The 19,523-nt window shown below is 35.6% G+C and overlaps 1 long non-coding RNA gene across 1 annotated transcript in view; it reads right to left on the bottom strand.

Moving 5' to 3' along the window:
• Positions 1-4,038: 4,038 nt before the first annotated feature.
• Positions 4,039-19,523, bottom strand: part of LOC117203798 (uncharacterized) — a 153,078-nt gene continuing 137,593 nt past the window's right edge. Inside the window, exons 4-5 of the long non-coding RNA XR_004486696.2 lie at positions 13,295-13,350; positions 4,039-4,232 (exon numbers count right to left, since the gene is read on the bottom strand). This is a non-coding gene — a long non-coding RNA (uncharacterized LOC117203798). The remainder of the gene's footprint in view (positions 4,233-13,294; positions 13,351-19,523) is intronic.

Here is a 19,523-nt window from a genome sequence, read left to right as displayed (position 1 = left end):
CTTTACCAAAATCCTACTTATGTCTTCAGCTGATAAACTGTCTCACAATACAGTATTCCAGAAGTTATTTCCTTAAGGTCTAATATTCATGATATAAAATTGAATATTTTTAAAAAGTCTCTACTATCAACAAGAACAGATTAAACACTTACTATGTGCTGAGTACTGAGCTATGCCTTAAAGATATAAATAAACAAATAAATAAATGAGATGGATCCATGGAGTTGTTGCCAGCATAATAAATTTTGAAATATCCAATTTGTATAACTTTTCAAACTCTGAAGTGCAGGCACCATCTTAGTATTATTTTCAGATTGCTTTGCCACAGATTTGTCACAGATTAAACTGTCATCTATTGAAAAGCTTCACAAGAGAAGAAATTTGTAATTTCACAGAAGCAAAATACATTAGTAAGAATTTGAAATTTTGCTACACTCTGACTAACTGATCACACAACTCAAATGAAAATAAATCTTTCAGGAAACAAAAATGCACTGAGTGTTTGATTTATCTCATTTATAAAGAAAAAAGTAATTGACTGATTTTTCTCCCTTTTTCAAAAGTTAATTTGGTGTCATGTGGAAATAGCCATATCATTTGGGAGATAAGATAAATCAGCTACTGTCTGCTCTTGAATGAACATCCCTTAAGGTTCCAGTGTTTTTCTCTCCTTTTGAACAGCAACACCCAATCTGTAGAATCAAAGGAATGCTTTTAAATGAATTGAATGAAATACGCCTTTTTAAACTACTGCTTTATTTAAATTTTTTCACTTTCAGAAGACACAGCTGAAGTAAACACTGCAGTTATGGAACAGATTGAAAAAAATCATGCATACATATGAAATTATCATCCATTGTGATAAAATGGAGAAAATGTGAGTCATTAATTTTGCCCTGAGAGTCCTAGACCCCCACTAGTTAAAAACAAACCAAAACAAAAAACAAAGAAAAAACTTTCTCCATTCGCTTCTCCTTTCTTTTCTCTCCTTTCACCTTATTTTCCATTTGTAAAAACCTCATAGAAGAAGTGAGTTCTCAGGATTAGTTCTGTACTGTCAGGAGACAACTTTCTTTGATTTTGCAATCATCATGCTCAATAACTTTGGATAAGCAACAATTTTTTTAATGCCACAGTTTAATATTCTGAACACCATTGGTTGGACTATTTCAATATGTTTACAAATTTGGATAAATGTGATTCAGCTCCGACCCTCATAATTTATCACATCAAAACATGTCTCTCATTTTTTAAAAAATATATTTATTTATTTGGTTGCATCGGGTCTTCATTGCGGGATCTTCATTGCAGCACGCAGGGTTCTCTAGCTGCAGTGCATGGGTTTCTCTCTAGTTGTGGCACACGGGCTCCAGAGAGCATGGGTTCAGTAGTTGTGGTGCATGGGCTCTCTACTAGTGGTGTGCAGGTGTCAGATCGTGGGCTCAGTAGTTGCGGCACGCTGACTCAGTAGTTGTGGCACACGGGCTCTCTAGTTGTGGTGCACAGGCTCTAGAGCATGTGGGTTCAGTAGTTGTGGCACATGGGCTTCTCTAGTTGTGGCATGCAGGCTTCTCTCTAGTTGTGGTGCGTGGGCTCAGTAGGGCTCAGTCGTTGCAGCGCATGGATTCCAGAGTGTCTGGGCTCAGTAGTTGTGGCGTGTGGAATCTCTAATTGTGGTGCACAGGTTCCAGAGTGCACAGACACAGTAGTTGCAGTGCACAGGCTCTCTAGTTGTGGTGCATGGGCTCCAGAGCACATGGCTCAGTAGTTGCAGCTCACAGGATTAGTTGTCCCTGTGGCATGTGGGATCTTAGCTCCCTGACCAGAGATTGAACTCACATTCCCTGCATTAGAAGGTGGATTCTTAACCACTAGACCACCAGGGAAGTCCCCAAGTGTCTAATTTTTGGAAAAATTATTTTTGGTCTCCCATAATTGTAAGATGACATTAATTCAAGGAAGATTTAGTTTGAAGGAATGTGTTACTTGTTGCACTAGGTTATTTGTTGCAACTTTATAGTTTATTCCCTTATACACTGATATATTTTAACCTTGATTTCTTTCCTTGATTATCTAGTCAAAATTCTACCAGAAAAATTTAACTTATACACAATATATAGCAAACTCTCATTTGTAGATAACCTGATAACTGATATATGTTTATACCCTTACAAGTGCCATGAACTCTGCAAATTATGAGTGTAAAGAATTATAAAATAAATACTAAGACTTGTAAGACCTAATATCTGCCCTTAAGGAGGGCATTCATTCTGTGAAGACTGAGAGAGGTGAGGAAGCAGCAGAAGAAAAGTTTGAAGCTAAGAGAGGTTGCTTCATGAGGTTTAAGGAAGAAGTTATCTTCATAATATAAAAGTGCAATGTGAAGCAGCAAGTGTTGATGTAGCAGCAGCAGCACATTACCCAAAATATCTAGCTAAGATAATGAATGAAGGTAGCTACACTAAACAACAGATTTTCAATGTAGATTAAACAGCCTTATATTGGAAAAAGATGTCACCTAAAACTTTCATAGTTAGAGAGGAGAAGTCAATGCTTGGCTTCAAAGTGTCAAAGAACACACTGACTCCCTTATTAGGGGCTAATGAGGCTGCTGACTTTAGGTTGAAGCCAATGCTTATTTACCATATATGAAAAATCCTAGAGCCCTTAAGAATTATGCTAAATTTACTCTACCTGTGCTCTATAAATGGAGCAACAAAGCCTGGATGATAGTACTTCTGTTTTCAACATGGTTTACAGAATATTTTAAGCTCACTCTTGAAAACTATTGCTCAGAAAAAAAAAAAAAAAGATTCCTTTCAAATCAGTACTGCTCGTTGACAATGCTCCTGGTCACCTAAGAGGTCTGATGGAGATGAACAATGAGATTAATATTGTTTTCATGCCTGCTAACACAACCTCCATTCTGCAGCCCATGGACCAAGGAGTAATTTTGACTTTCAAGTCGTATTATTTAAGAAATATATTTTGCAAGGCTATAACTGCCATAGATAGTGATTCCTCTGTTGGATCTGGCCAAAGTCAATTAAAAACTTTCTGAAGAGGATCATTATTCTAGATGCCATTAAGAACATTCATGATTCATGAGAAGTCAAAATATTAACATTAACAGGCATTAACAGATAACAACATTGTTGTCTTATTTTAAGAAATTGTCACAACTACCCTGACCTTCAGCAACACCACCCGGATCACTCAGCAACCATCATCATCAAGGCAAGACCCTCCACCAATAAAAAGATTATGACTCACTAAAGACTCAGATAATGGTTAGCATTTCCTGGCAATAAAGTATTCTTAAATTAAGGTTTGTATATTTTTAGACATAATGCTATTGTACAGTTAATAGACTACAGCTTAGTGTATACATAACCTTTATATGCCCTGGGAAAACAAAAAATTCATGTGACTCACTTTATTGTAATGGTCATTTTACTGTGGTTTGTCTGGAACTGAACCCACAATATCTCAAGGTCTGCTTGAATATAATAGAACTACTAAAAAAACAAAGGAATGATAAACCCCAAATTCAGTATATTTGTTATTTCCAATGGAGGGATAATAGAGTAAGTGTAGGACAAATAAGAAATTTCAAAGATAATGGTAATTTTCTACTTTTTAAGCTGGCAGTGGTTTCATGGGTGTTTGTCTTATTATTTTTTATACTAGGTAGCAGGTATAAACTTTTTTTGAATATACTCAATATTATGTAAAGAGGGAAAAAACTAAAGGAAAAGAAGATATTAACATCTTATATCTGTTTTGTTCACAACTCATTCTCCAACAAGCATCTTGTGAGAATGTCTATGAAAAACTATATAAAAATAAATTGGATTCTAAAGCCAAGTATCCCATTATTATTTTATGTGTGTTTTACAAATTTAACATACTGGTTAGAAACAAAATAATAAAAAATCCAAGTTTCTCTGTCTACTACTCTGTTGTGATTGAAGGGTGATTGACAAGATGTTGTTCTTCTTTATGACTAGAGAGAAACAGAACAGTATTACATTGTGCTTTACACTTTACAAATTGCCAGTAGGTTTTATTTTAATTAGAAGATTGGTAGAAAAAGAAAGGAATCAGAAAAGTATTATGACCTGTGGAGTATAATAAATATCTTGGATTCTTTGAAGTTTGCTGACAGTTCTGTTGTGCTTTGACAATTTCCCTTTTTGCTGCTTTTTATAAAATGTATTTGTTCCTCCACCCTGCAAGAAAAATAAGAGTTAATTACATGTGGTATACCCAAAACAGATAAAAACTTCACCCAGCTGTGTTACCTTAGGCAAAATCATTATTCACTATAGGTTTCAATTACTTTATTTGCAAAATCAGAGTGCTGGACATCAGCTCTAAAATTCTTTGTCTGTGAGGATAATCCAAGGAGATGGAAAACCTCGCACAGATACAATTACAAACCCGCAAGCTGTATTCTATTATGGGTAACTTAAAGCAGAAAATTCATTTCAGTAGCGTGCACTGCATTGCAGCAGTTTGGAGTGAACAATAGGATACATTTTCATAGATATAACTGGGAACGTGAAGGAGCACTGGTTTTCTTGTTCCCATGGAAATATAAACTCAATTAAAATTCTATTCTCATCTTTATGGAACTATGCACAAGAATCCAAAACTCAAGAATGATACTGAGAAACCTGCTGAGCTTTGTAATAGCCCATGCTCTCCTGCACTGATTTAATTCAGCTCTTATTAATCAGAAATGTACATCATAATAGCTTCTGGAGTATTTCCAAATTATGTATTACTAAACATCAGCTGGCACTGAATCAGAATTTCCCAGGGTGTGGCCCTGGTATATGGATTGTTTTGGATGGTCCATGGGTGAAAACATTAATTTAATGAAATTCATCTTCCAGACATAATCTGCAGTGAATTAAAAAAAGGGAGAGAATAGAATCAAGACATTTTTTTACAATAAAAAGGTTAATATCCACAAAGAGCGGTCCACAATTAGTTATTGTCATTTGTTGGAAAATTTTCATACTAGCTGTACAAAATAATGACTATGATAGGAAGTGGGATTTTAAGTTTTTGCAAAGAACAATTTACCCACCTATGCCGCAGCTATAATAAATACCAGGCTTCGAAGCAGCCTATCTATTAAAATAACTTTGTCACAATGTTCATTGCAGCACTATTTACAATAGCCAGGACATGGACGCAACCTAAGTGTCCATCGACAGATGAATGGATAAAGAAGATGTGACACAAATATACAATGGAATATTACTCAGCCATAAAAAGAAACAAATTTGAAATATTTGTAGTGAGGTAGATGGACCTAGAGACTGTCATACAGAGTGAAGTAAGTCAGAAAGAGAAAAACAAATACCGTTTGCTAACACATGTATGTGGAATCTAAAAAAAAAAAAAAAGTGGTTCTGATGAATCTAGGGGCAGGACAGGAATAAAGACAGATGTGGAGAATGGACTTGAGGACACGGGGAGGTGAAAAGGTAAGCTGGGATGAAGTGAGAGAGTGGCATTGACATATATACACTACCAAATGTAAAGTAGCTAGTGGGAAGCAGCTGCATAGCACAGGCAGATCAGTTTGGTGGTTTGTGACCACCTAGAGGGGTGGGATAGGGAGGGTGAGCGGGAGACACAAGAGGGACGGGATACGGGGATATATGTATACATATAGCTGATTCACTTAGTTATACAGCAGAAACTAACACAACATTGTAAAGCAATTATACTCTAATAAAGATGTTAAAAAAATAATTTTGTAAGGAAAAGATAAACAATTTGTGAAATATAAGCTCAAAGGAGGATGATTTCCATTAATATCTGTTGGATGCTTATCCAGGTCCAGACACCATGCTAGAAATTTTTAATAGATTCTTTCTAGTCATTATCAGTTAATTCTCCATTAAAAGATGAAGAAACGGAATCTAAGTCTTTTTTTTTTTTTTTTTTTGGTGGCGTTGAGTCCTCGTTGCGGTGCACGGGCTTCTCATTGCAGTGGCTTCTCTTATTGCGGAGCACAGCGCGTGGGCTGCAGTAGTTGTGGCGCACGGGCTTAGTTGTTCCGCGGCATGGGGGATCTTCCCAAGCCAGGGACCGAACCCGTGTCCCCTGCATTGCAGGCAGATTCTTAACCACTACCCCACCAAGGAAACCACAGAATCAAGGTATTTAACAGAGGCTAAATACTTCCCTAAGGGCTTGGAATTAATAAATAGCAAAGCCAATGCACTTGAAGTCAGGTCTTATGATTGCAAATTTTGCTGGATATGATTCCAGTGATGTCATTCACCATTATTTGGAATTATATGCACAGAAAGAAAAAAAGTTTTCATTGTGCTACTATTTCTGCTGTTGATATAGACTTTGGTGGTATTATAGAAAGTGTACCCCTAAAACAAAGAGAATGAACAAAGAGAAACGCTTTTGTTCTGTAGCCATCCCCCAAAAGAGAAGAAAGGTCCAGTAAACAAAGTGCTTAGAGATCCTTCCTACCTCCCCATTGTGGCACGTGGAGATAGAGTGAACCAGTCTGGCTTTCCTGAAAGTGCTATTTGAATGTGGGCATGGGTGGGATTTGACCACAAATATGGGCAGGTACCAAAGTGAGAACTGAATGCAAGGCATTGAGTGAAAGACCAAACTGAACGATCAGGAGACCCTGAAGATGATTAGGTAGTGGGAAGTCTTTTATGGAAAAGGATCAAAGAGAGCATTAGCTGGAGAGAGATGTGTCACCATCCTCGAACCCATTTGGACAAAAGGGAAGAATAAATTCTCATTCTCCTCTATGAGGTCTGTTCAATCATTGCATCAAAAAGGAAGAGAGCATTATTTATATGTAATAAGACAATCAAGTACAGAGAATAATGTAAATAAAACCTGCTTTTATACATGTATTCAAGCCCCTAAATCAAAGCAGAGTCATCATCAGCATTCATTGGTTTTATAGTTAAATGTTTCTATATATATACCAAGTGTATCTTTCTCTTAAAGAGTTTAAAATATTTTGGATGGATTTATTCCTAGTCCCACAAAAATCTATGGATCAGCCTGGTTGCCTCACTACTATTATTCCATGAACCACTTTAAGATTCCTAATATATGGGGGTGGATCAGTAGTCGATCATGGGCTTTTAGAAATGAAAAGGATGGGCAAAAACAACCTTGATTTACAGATGAGGAAATTCAACTCAGAGGGAGTGAGTGATTTCCTGATGGTCCCAGTAGCAGAGCCGTGCTTGAAATACTGATGACTCCTACTTCAGGGGTCTGTCTGTTTTTTCAGGGATTTTCAACACATGTTCCACCAAGCTTAGAGATAAGCTATGCAGGCTGCTGCCTCGGCTGGGAGTTGAATTTGTTAACTGCGCCACCAATTCCAGGTTCCCAAGGTGGCATCTGCCTTCAACAGATGTGTCAGCTGCTGGTGTAAAGCAGATTAACTCAAGCAGTCTTTAGATGAAGACTGGGCAGCAATTTGTCATTTCCAGCATACACCCTTTAACGAATCTGATTTTAATTAACATCCTCCATTTGTAATTCTGCAACAGGACCACCATGTCTTAGTATTAGCTTTATGCATCTTAATATTATCACTCATAAATTTCACATTGAAAGAAGTAAAGCAATGAGGAAGTGTCAGTGGGATTCCCTGATCTTATTTTATTCCCCCATTATCTAAAAACACTAACTTTAGATAACAAGGAAAATAATAATTGAAGACCAAGCTGCAGAATACTGAAAGTCAAAATTCTTCAGAACTGGGTGCTCAATTGCAGGATATAGTGTCTACTACTATTAGTTAGAATCCATCAATCTATAATATGTTCATAGTTACACTTAATGGTTTCATATCTCTAAGACTCTGAACTCTTCTGTTACAGAAGTCATTTTGTTTTATTTTTTATTGTAGTAAAATATACATAGCATAAAATTCAGCATTTTAGCCATTTTTAAGCATACAGTTCAGTGACATGAATACATTTACATTGTGTAACTGTCACCACCATCCCTCTCCGGGGCTTTATTTTCCCAAGCTGAAACTCTATGCCCATTAAACAATAACTCCTCACTTTCTCTTCCCCTCAGTCTCTGGCAATCACTGTTTTACTTTCTGTTTCTATGAATTTGACTATTCGAGGTACCTCATAAAAGTAGAATCATATAGGATTTGTCCATTCTTCAAGTTTCATTCATGTTGTACCATGGGTCAGAATTTTCTTTCTTTTTAAGACAATAGTATTTCATAGTATGTATATACCGTATTTTGTTTATCCATTCATCTGTCGATGAACATGTGGCCTGCTTCTACCTTTTGGTTACCTAGAATAATGCTGCTATGTACATGGGTGTACAAATATCTCTTTGAGGGTCTGCTTTCATTTATTTTGGGTTTATACCCAGAAGCGGAATTGCTGCATCATTTGGCAATTCTATTTTTAAAAGTTTGAGGAACCACCACACTGTTTTCCACAGCAGCTGCACCATTTTACGTTCCCACCATGAGTGTACAAAGGTCCAATTTTTCCTAACCTACATCCTCTCCTACAATTGCTATTTCTGTTTTGGGTTTGTTTTTTTTTTTTTTTTAATAATAGTGACCTTAATGGGTATAAAATTATATTTCATTTTGGTTCTAATTTATATTTCCCTAATGATTAGCAATGTTAAGTTTGTTCATGTGCATATTGGCCATTTATATATTTTCCTTGGAGAAATGTTGAGACCTAAGAGCTCTTTATATATTCTAGATATCAATCCCTTATCAGACATATGATTTGCAAATATTTTCTCTCATTCTGTGGTTTGCTTTTTCACTCTGTTGATAATGTCCTTTTTGATGTAGCCTAATTTACCTATATTTTTCTTTTGTTGCCTGTGCTTCTGTCATTTATCCAGGGAATCATTGCCAAATCCAAGATCATGAAGATTTGCCTTATGTTTTCTTCAGAGAGTTTTATAGTTTTAACTCTTATATTTAGGCCTTTGATCCATTTTCAGTTGACTTTCAATACAGTATAAGGAAAGGATCCAACTCTGTTTTTTTTTTCTTCATGTGAATAGCCAGCTTTCCCTACACCATTTGTTGAAGAAGAGGCTGTCCTTTCCCTATTGAATGGTTTTGATATCCTTATCAAAGGTCATTTGACCATATGTGTGAGGGTTTATATCTGGGTTCTTCATTCTACTCCATTGGACATGGCCAGATTTCTGCCTTTACGCCAGTACCACACTGCTTTAATTACTGTAGTTTTGTAGTAACTTTCAAAATCAGGTGGTGTGAAATCTTCAAATTAGTTCCCTTTTTTCAAGACTGTCTTTGCCCTTTGGGGTTCCTTAAGCTTCCATAGAATTTTAAGATGGATTTTTTTGTTTCTGCAAAAACATTCTTAGTAGTTTGATAGGGATTACATTGAATCTGAAGATTGCTTTGAGTACTATTATCATCTTAATATTATTTCTTTCACTCCATGAACACAAAATGTCTTTCTGTTTATTGTTGTCTTCTTTAATTTCTTTCAGCAATATTTTCTAGTTTTCAGTGTACAAATTTTTTGCCTCCTTGGTTTAGTTTATTCCTAAGTATTTTATCCTTTTTTATGCTATTGTAAATGGAATTATTTTCTTAATTTTCTTTTCTGATTATTCACTGCTAGTGTATAGAAATTCAACTGATTTTTTTTCATGTTGATTTTGTATTCTGCCACTTTGTTGAATTTGTTTAACAGTTGTAATGTTTTTGGTGTGTGTGTGGAATCTTCAGGATTTTCTACATATAAGATTTCTTATCTGTGAACAGAGATAATTTCACTTCTTTCTTGCCAATTTGAATGCCTTTTAGTTTATATTTTTTCTTGCCTGATTGCTTTGGGTAGGACTTCCAGTACATTTTGAACAGAAATGGTGAAAGTGGGCATCCTTGTCTTATTCTTGACCTTAGAGAAAATCTTTTAGTATTTCCCCTTTAAGTATGTTAGCTACAGAATTTTTATATATGGCATTTATTATGTTGAGGTTGTTTCTTTTATTATGGAGATTTAAGAAGCCAAGGGAAGAACCATTCCTACAAGATAATTTATTTTGTTTTGGTTTCACTGAATTGAAATCTGGCCATGTCCAATGTATGATTAAGAGAACTGGCATAAATTGTACTGGCTGAGGCAATTAAACCTGACCTTCAAGGATAGAGCAGGAAAGCATAAGGGGGAAACTTGAGTCCCCTGCACACTTCTTCCACTGTTTTGATTAGTGAAAAATTTTACCAAAGACAGTTGTAATTTTATTCAATAAGAAGCACTAAGGGCATAAATTCCTCAGGAATGAAAAATTGGATCCCCTCACAAGACAAAGAACCTTAATCAATCAAGATCCTAGCCTAAAGCTAAGGGAAATGACTGAGTACTGTAATGAAGGAAGTCATAAATAAACCAGCATACCTAGTGGTAGAAATAACTAGTGGGATAAATGAAAACTGTAACCTCTACCTGCGTTTCTTAACTTGTTCTAGTGTATAACTAGTTCTGCCTCTACTCTTTACTCATCCTATAATATTTTATTACAGTGTATTGAGAATGTTAAAGTTCCATTTGGTTTATAGTTTGTAGCATATCAAAAAATCTTGCGCAGATTAGGAGGCAAGGATAATCCTGGGTAGACCCCGGTATTGGAGAACAAATTTAAAAACCACAATCCCTGGGAATGGTACTTCAAGCAAAGTGGGTAAGCTCCCATTTGAGAACAGAGACTATAGCTGTATATAGGACTGCAGCATAATAGCATATAGAATGGAATTTTCCCCACTGCACCCAGTTGAAGAAAATGATATGTTAAGCATTCTAAATTATAAAAATAACTAAGGGTTGCTCTTTCGTTAGGAATTCCGAACAGACAACACAAATAGCACTGACATCACCAACCAGAATCCCAATCTCTCTTTCCTACCCCTGCCCTGTAAACCACCATCACAATCCTATAAAAGACCGAGCAAAGGAGAGCAGGAGAAAGTAAGAGTCATATGATGAAAAACAACTCCCTTCTCTTCCTGAAGTCACATGTATGTTGGGAGGAAAGGTAATGAGGGTGATGGATCTGAGAGGAAGAACCTTGACAAATATAGGTGGGGGGAACCTCAGTTTATATTTAGATTACATCCCATTAAATTAATTTCACCATTCAAGAAACATTTACTGAGCTCTTAATCAGGCACTGTGCTAATTTCTGAGAATGACAATGAAAAACATAAAAATTTAGACAATGGGAGAGATGTACCAGTGAATAAAACAATTACAACACAGTGTGATAAAAACATGTGCAAAAGGATGGAAAGCACAGAGGAAAAGGACTCACCATCTGTCCTACCGGGTCAGGGCAGAGGAGGCTTCCTGGGGAGGTGTTACTCAAATATACCTTGAAGAGCAAAAGTTGAATTATGAGATAGAAAAGATCGAAATAATGATTCTCAGGAGAGAAAATAGAAGTAGAAAGAAATTTATGTGTTGAGGAGCCTTTCTTTTAATCTACATAGCTTGAATTTTGTTCTGAAGGAAAACCTCTGAGATGATTTAAGCAGAGGAAGGACGTGGTGCTTTATGCATTTTACGTGGATCACTCTATCAGCACTTTTAAACATGAATAAAGGGGGTGGCCATTTTAAGGAGGGAAATCAATCAGAAAGATAAATCAATAATCAAGGTAGAAAGGGACCAAGGACTGGACTAATGAAGTGACTGACCTTGAGGCTGAAGTGGAGGAAGGGGCAGGTGTGCTGAGAATTAAGGAAGCATCCTTGAAACGTTTTGGGTTGGAGAAAAGGGCAGTGATTCTATGGTAGTCTTAATTTTCCTTTGATCAGAACTTTCTATACCATATTTAACTGCTTTTAAAAGGAATGGACTTCCTATCATTTCTTGTTCAGAAGCAGAGACATTAATTTTATTGTGGAGTTATTGTAGTGCGTCTGGGAAGACACAGGTTCCAGAGTGACACTTATGTATTGTCATGCCTCACAAACAGACTGATGACACTGAGCACATTTCTCAACCTCCCCAGGCTCTAGCTTTCTCATGCACAAAATGGGAATAATAACGTTTGCCTTATTATTATGAGGTCACTGAAAAGAAAAATATGATAAATATGATACTAGTCCATAAAATAACAAGTACACAGTCTGGCTGGCACATAAAAGAGCTTCACAAAATGTTGGGTTTCTCCCTCTCATTGTTTCTTGTTATTAATAATTATGTGTAGGACAATAATATGGTCATTATGCTAGCTAAATGTGTTATTTAAAAATATTAGAAAGAGATTTATATATTTATATATTATACACTTTATATATAATATATTTATCTTCTATTTTTTCCAAAGCTCCATTAAAGAGACATTTGTAAACTATGTCATAGTTTTCAATTAGCACACAGAATCGTAACTTTTTGTGTATGTGTGTCTCTCCTTAGCTAGAGTATAAACTCCTGAGGGATTTCAAATATATAACATTCCCATTATAGGGCTTTTGTCACATATTTTGAGTCTTGTGCTCTACCAACTGAGATAGCCAAGCCCTTCATATATTTTAAATTATATAAAGATGATAAATGCACAGAATTAGAAAGATACTGATATGATCCTCTTTCTTGTTATGTAGCACAATCTCATATTCTTTTGCTTTGTAGGCATGTTGTTTGTGTCCCCAATCCTCAGTCCAATCCAGCCCCTGTTCCTGTAAGCAGCCATTTTTCTGCATCGAATTATTCCAAACTATCATCTATATAAGTATGTGTGTATGTGTGTGTGTGTGTGTGTTTCTTTAAACAACCCACAATATTGTTTGGCATATGCATTTTAAAATTGTATCCTGCTTTTAATTCTTCCTCCTAAGTCTTTCATATGATTTCATGTTTCTGCACATACCGTTGGATCCTAATTAATTTATGGAAATTGAATTGATTGCTTTTGACTTATGTATGATAACGCAATGCATGTAGATACTGCATTTTACATATCTTTTCTCTGATTGGTAGATATTTATGTTTCTCCTTTGCCTTTTCATGCAACACCACCATGAATATATTTCTATGCATTTAATAAATTTCATACTAAAGTAGTAAGAGAAGTAACTATTCCTTAATGTATCTGTCAAAGACAGAATGGAAAGGGTTTTTCTGTTTGTTTTTCCTTATTTAATAATTTTCACGAAGCTCACCAAAATGAAAATGTTTCCATCAGCAGGCAAGATAAAACAAGAGAATTTATGAACTTTATCCATAAGAAACAGTACCTCGGTGGAGGAAGGTGGCACAAGGAATTATGTCTCCCTTCATATTCAGTACATTCCTGAAATTACAGAGAGAATCCAGTCAATTTTTTTAAAGCATTCCGGAAGAGCTTCACAGAGGTAAAAGGAGAGGTAGCAGAGATTTTAGAACTACACTGTCCAATAGAGTAGTCGGAAGCTCCATAAGGACACTGAGTAGTTGAAATGTGGCTAATGTAACTGAGGGAATGGGTTTTTAATTTAAGTTGGAATTGAATTGAATTGAATTGAAATTTTAAAACTGACAGTTGCTTTAGTTATTAGAAAAATTTAAGTATGTTTGGAACAACTTCAGCATATGAATCTACTTTTTCAGCTATACTTATGTTTTATCTAAATACAGATCAAGTTTTTCCAATGAAATTTAGCTTCCAAAATTAGTTGCACTGTAAGTGTAATATACACACCAGATTGCAGAGCAAAAAATGTAAAATATACTATCATTAATTTTGTGTGTTGATTATATGTTGAAATTGATGTTATTTTGGATATATAGGGTTAAATAAAATATATTATTAATTTAGTTCATCTTTTTACATTTTTAAATGCAACTACTAGAAAATTTAAAATAGCATATGTGTCTCACATATCTCCATTGGACATACTTCTTTAGAAGATATATTATCAAAATAGCTAATTTTGCTTGTGAGAAAACCAATCTTCAGAGAGGTTAAGAGACTTATCCAAGATCACACAGCTTGTCAGAGTCAGGACTAAGTTCAAAAACCTCTGACTTCCAGTCCAGGTGTCCTAGAAAATATCTCAAAGATCACCTCGCTAATATTGATCTACTCACCTAGATCTGAGGGGATCTGAAAAAATTCAGCAAAAACTCTCCATTTATGTTGTCTTATCTTTAGTATTTTAATATCAAAAGAGTAATTCTCAGGAGAAACATCCAAGTTATGTTGTAATTATGTTTAATTTTAATTTCAATTGGATAAGGTCCTATACTAATTTGCTGTTACATAAATTTGGGCTAGCTCAACAGATTTGTGAAAGTTTTCTTTGCCTTGATGATAGTCTTTTTTCATTTTTATTTTTTAATAAAAAGAGAACTTTAATTCTTTCTTCCTTTCATCTGGAAGGTGAATAACTGCAATTCCTTTGTGTTGACTGCCTGTTATTGCTATTGCATAACAGTCGTAAATGGAAGAATCATGCATTGGCAAATATATTGCAGTCTTCATAATGTCCAGAATGACTCATACTATCATTATAAAATGGCTAACTTTTACATTTCTAAGATGCAGTAAAAATATACTTTCCCTAAATGTTCATAGTTCCACTCCACATAACATCAAATGTGCCACAAGATTTTGTACAGAAATGCTCTATTAGTTTTCTAATTTGCAAGATTTCTGTATTCTTCCATTTTATAATTTCTCTTGCCTTCTCTCTACCCACCAAAGAAAATATAGTTGGAACTAGACTCCAAAGGCTGCTGAATGTTGCAATTAGTAAAGCTCAGGGCTGGAAACTGCTTTAATAATACTTAGACTTAAGGGAAAAAAGAGAGAGAGAGAGAATAACGGCTTGTGTTGACTATGTTCATTTAACTAAGCTGAAACTATGTTTTGAAGAATTCCCATCCCTGTATGATTCTGAGTTAGAGTTGGCCCAAAGAGAAATTCACACAAAGGTTTAGAAGCCAGAAGTGAATTAGCATTTAAGGGTCTTTGTGATTAAGTGGTAAAAGATTGATGAAGAAGGGCCAGTAGCTTCCAGCTTGCCCTTACTCTTCACCCACCATGTCCATCTCTTCTTCCTGACTGCTGAGAGCGATGGCAAACCCAGGTCCACCACCAGGTACAGAGGCAGCAGGATCCTGCATGCTTCTCCACCAGCAACTCTTTGCAGCCATACTCTGGGAACTAGATACCCCTGGCTTGCAACATTCAGTTGAAAACTCCAACTTGTCCACACATGCCAATGCATAACGTGGACTATTTGGGGTTTTTTTCCCCTCTGATTTTCCTAGTCTATTTTTCAGACACTTACTTCTCCAGCTCCTCCCATATCTTTCCATAAATATGTAAGGACTCATTCCTTTGAAATTTCCCTATTCCACAATCCTCAAACAATGAATCCCTGATACAGTAATTCTTCAACTCTACTCCTCCCTTGCCTCAGTCATTGTGCAGGCTTCATGTTGAGATGATACAGTAACAAGATCACAGCAGTCTAGACTGCTGAATAACCACATGGAGGGTAGTGTATCTTGAGTGTTGATGATGCCAACCAACATTTTCCTGTACAACAAATAACCTTTTTGTTCAGAAGAGCCATTACAATTTTGGAGTTTGCTACCATAATATTGCCTAGACTGACTTAAGGAATACAGCCCAGTGTATTACTGGATTAGAAAACAACTCACATATAATTCAGTGTCCTATCCAGTAGCTTAGTAGGTTTTCATTTCTCATTAACTTAAGTTGTCAATTTAAGTTGAGAAAAATGAAAAGATCTGGAGACTAAGCAAACTAGACATATTTCAAAGGTACTGTGGTCTTTGTGAAATATCTACTCACAGACTTAACCCACAAACTAGTTTTTCTAGGATATTTGCTAGAGGACAAGCTACTTGAAGGAAAAGACCATGGCTCACTCATCTTCACATCTAAAGCAACCAGCACCTTGCACAGGGAGCACAGCAGGCACAGGGAACAATGAAATAAGTGAACATATGAGTAATACACCTTGGGCCAAGAGACATATCTAATGTAATACCCTCGAAGCTGAGCTGTTTAAGATAATCACTCTGAGAAATGGGGGTATCTCAAGAATGGGAGAAGCATTTTACTAACCAGCTGCATGTTAGATGAAAGCTCATGTGAGTACTCCATTGAGCAGAGTAGAGCATTATGGGAGAGTTCTTGGAGGAGTTTTACATGTCTCCTGTAATTTTAGGACATACTTCTTGCCTGGAGATGCTTGAAGTCATAAGTTTTGCTACAACGGCCAATAAAAATAGATTGGTAATGAAAACAGTAGAGTAAAAAATGGAAAGCTCCACTTCAGAAGAGGTCCTCAGTGACCCCTAAGCTCCGTGAAAAGGCTCCCATAGGTAAAAGGAGTCCAAAGTAAAAGGCGAAAACAGAAATTATAACATCACCAAGGCAATCTCTGGACAAGTGGACCTCACTGGGAGAAGGCCTAGACTGCTGGACAGGACCAAAGGAGAATAGAGCGCCCCCTTCCTGAGTTGGAGGGGGATGAAATTAAGTTGCATATTAGATAGAGGTTTTAAACCATACTGGGCTAGACATTTAATAAATGCATCTAATTGGATATTTTCTATATAGAATTAGGATGTTGTTAAGGAGCAGGGAAAAAAATATCAACAGAGCTTGATTAAAAATAATATTGGGGAAAAACCTTTCATGGTAATACCCTATGGCTCAAAAAACTGGTTATATTCATTAAGACTATCCAGTATTTTATCCAGCATCAATATGGAGCACTGTAGCCAAACACTTGTAAGCAACTTACAGCTAGATTTTATTTAAAGGCACTCTCTCTCTAGATATATAGAAGAGTATAATTTATTTGACTTCATTGTGAATATATTTAGACTTACTTTTTAACATGTAGTGTTTTCAATTAAGCATTTTTTTTACCTTTTATTTTGCATACCTTCCTTCCATTGGTTTAATTCAGTTTTCTTTCTTCCATTCTGTTTTTTTTTTTTTTTTTTTTTGGATGCTATTGGTTCTATTTCCATTCTTTTAGTGGTTAGTTTTAAAACTTTATAATACATCCTTGACAAATCTAAACTTGATATCTTTCTACTGCTCAGATAATTAAAATAAATGTAGAACACTAACCCATATTATCTACTATTTTTGTTCAACAGATAACTAAACCCTTCCAAGTAAATCACCATTGCTTTTATCTTTATTCAGTCAAGGATGACTGAATATGTTTAACATTTCCCCCCCACCATTATTTCATGGAATTTAATTTCCTTCTTCCTGAAGTATATCTAGTAGTCATTCTTTTGGCAAAGGTCTGTGAATGGTAAACAGCTTCAGCATTTGTTTGCCTTAAACTATCTTTCTTCTTATTTCTCTCTTAGATGAAAGTTTAGCCCAGATAGAATTCAGATCAATAAAGGTTTTCCTTCAACCCTTTGAGGACACCCCACCTTTGTCTCCTGCCATTTATAGTTGCAGATAAGAAGTATCATTGGTGTTATCTTGTAAATAGCTGTCTTTTGACTCTGATTAATTTCAATATTTTCTCTTTTTCTTTGATATTCAGAAGTTTCAGTTACAATTATGACTAGGAGGAAATGTTTTATTTATCCTGCTTAGGGCTTATTGTTAATCTTCAATCTGAGACTTGTAGAGATTTTCATTTCTGGTAAATATCCTGGAAAAATAAATTGTGATATATTTATATGATAGAATTCTACTGCAATAAGAGTGAATAAATAATTGATATATGGAACACATAAATGAATCTCACAAACATGATGTTTGGTGAAAGAAATTTCAAAAGAAAGACTACGTGCTGTGTGTTTCCTTTTATAGACATTTCACAAACAAATAAAACTAAGCTATGTGATTTCTTTTACCTGACAAGGTAGAATAAACCCACTTCAGCTTATCTTCCCCACTGCTTATGACTAAAATATCTGGATAGAATACAAAGAGCAACTACCTGAGGGCTCTAAAAAGTAAATAATAGCAGAATAAATAAAAACACATCTGGGGAGGGCAGTAAAAAACTGAAGAACAGTCAGTGCAAGGAAGAGTTTCCTGATATTTTTTCCCATTTTTGGCCTGAGGATGACCCAATATTTTAAAATATAGGTTTTATAATTATTCAGCTCTAGTGAGGCCAACAGAACAGAAGGCAGCTGCCATTGAAAGGATAGTTTGTTACTCACAGTTCCAAAAAGGAGGAAGCATGTGGCACCATTCAGAGGCCACATGGTGAAGCACCAGGATTGGTCAGAAAGCAGAGATAGACAGGGAGAAACATGGGCAACAGCATTTGTGGTGGTTTCTGTGAGAAGAAACAGGTAAGACAACCTAACCAGGCCTAGGATGGACTAGGTTGAATAATTCCAGCAGGTTGTGGGGTGGAAGAGCTGCCTTTAGTTGTCTAGTAACTGGTTCAGGAGTGATTAAAGCAGGAGAATAGTGGCCCAGAGTATAAGAGCCTAATAGGAGAGGTGGGAAGAGAGAGGGTGTGGGCTCCAGCAGGAGAATTGTCTATTATCTCTAAAAGTTGACTAGCAGCCTCTCCATGGTCAGCAAGGCCCCAGATGTCAAAACATCAGAAATACATTATTATTTCTCTGTCCAAGTAGAGAAACTGTGCAGCTAGCACAGTCAGCATAAAACAGGAGAGAAAACCCTCTTTCTGTCCAGAGTACAGGACACATGGAACAAAGGCAAACCATATTCTGGGCCATAAAAAAATTTTTAATACCTTAAAGAATTGAAATCATACAAAATGTGTCTTAAGTGATAATGTCATTGAAGTGGAAATCAGTAACAGAAAGGCCTCTGGAAAATCCACATATATTTGGAAATTAAACACCACATTTCTAAATAAATTATTCAGAGGAAGTCTTAAGGGAAATTAGAAAATATTTTAAACTGAAGAAAAGTAAGAGTACAACATATGAAAATTTGTGAGATGCAGCTAAAGCAATTTTTAAAGGAAATGTATAGGAATAAATGCTTACTTTACAAATTCTCAAGTAAATAAATCTCTTTCTATCTTAATGAACTAGAAAGAGGAGAGCAAAATAAATCCAAGCAAGCAAAAGGAGGAAATAATAAAGATAAGAACAAATGTAAGTAAAATTAAAACACAAAAGTGATAGAGGAAACCAATGCAATCAAAAGGTGTTTATTGAAAAGAGCAACAGAATTGAAAAATCTTTTACCAGACTGACCAAAAGAAATAGAATATGCAAATTATCAATATTAAGAATGAAAGAAGGGATATCACTACAGTCACTACAGATATTAGCAGGATAGTAAGCGAACACTAACGAACAATTTATGCTCATAAAGGCAACAACTTAGAAGAAATGGATCAATTTGTTGAAAGACACAAACTTCCAAAATAGATTTTGAAAACAAACTCATATCTAATAATCACCCAACAATGTAACTCCCAGGCTCAGACGGTTTCACTGGTGAATTCTACCAAATATTTAGGGAAGAGTTAA

This window comes from Orcinus orca, chromosome 17 (genome assembly GCF_937001465.1).
Source record: "Orcinus orca chromosome 17, mOrcOrc1.1, whole genome shotgun sequence".
In the NCBI taxonomy this organism is placed as follows: domain Eukaryota; kingdom Metazoa; phylum Chordata; class Mammalia; order Artiodactyla; family Delphinidae; genus Orcinus; species Orcinus orca.
Note: the sequence above shows the minus strand (reverse complement) of the source record. Positions and strands in the feature narration are given on the sequence as shown.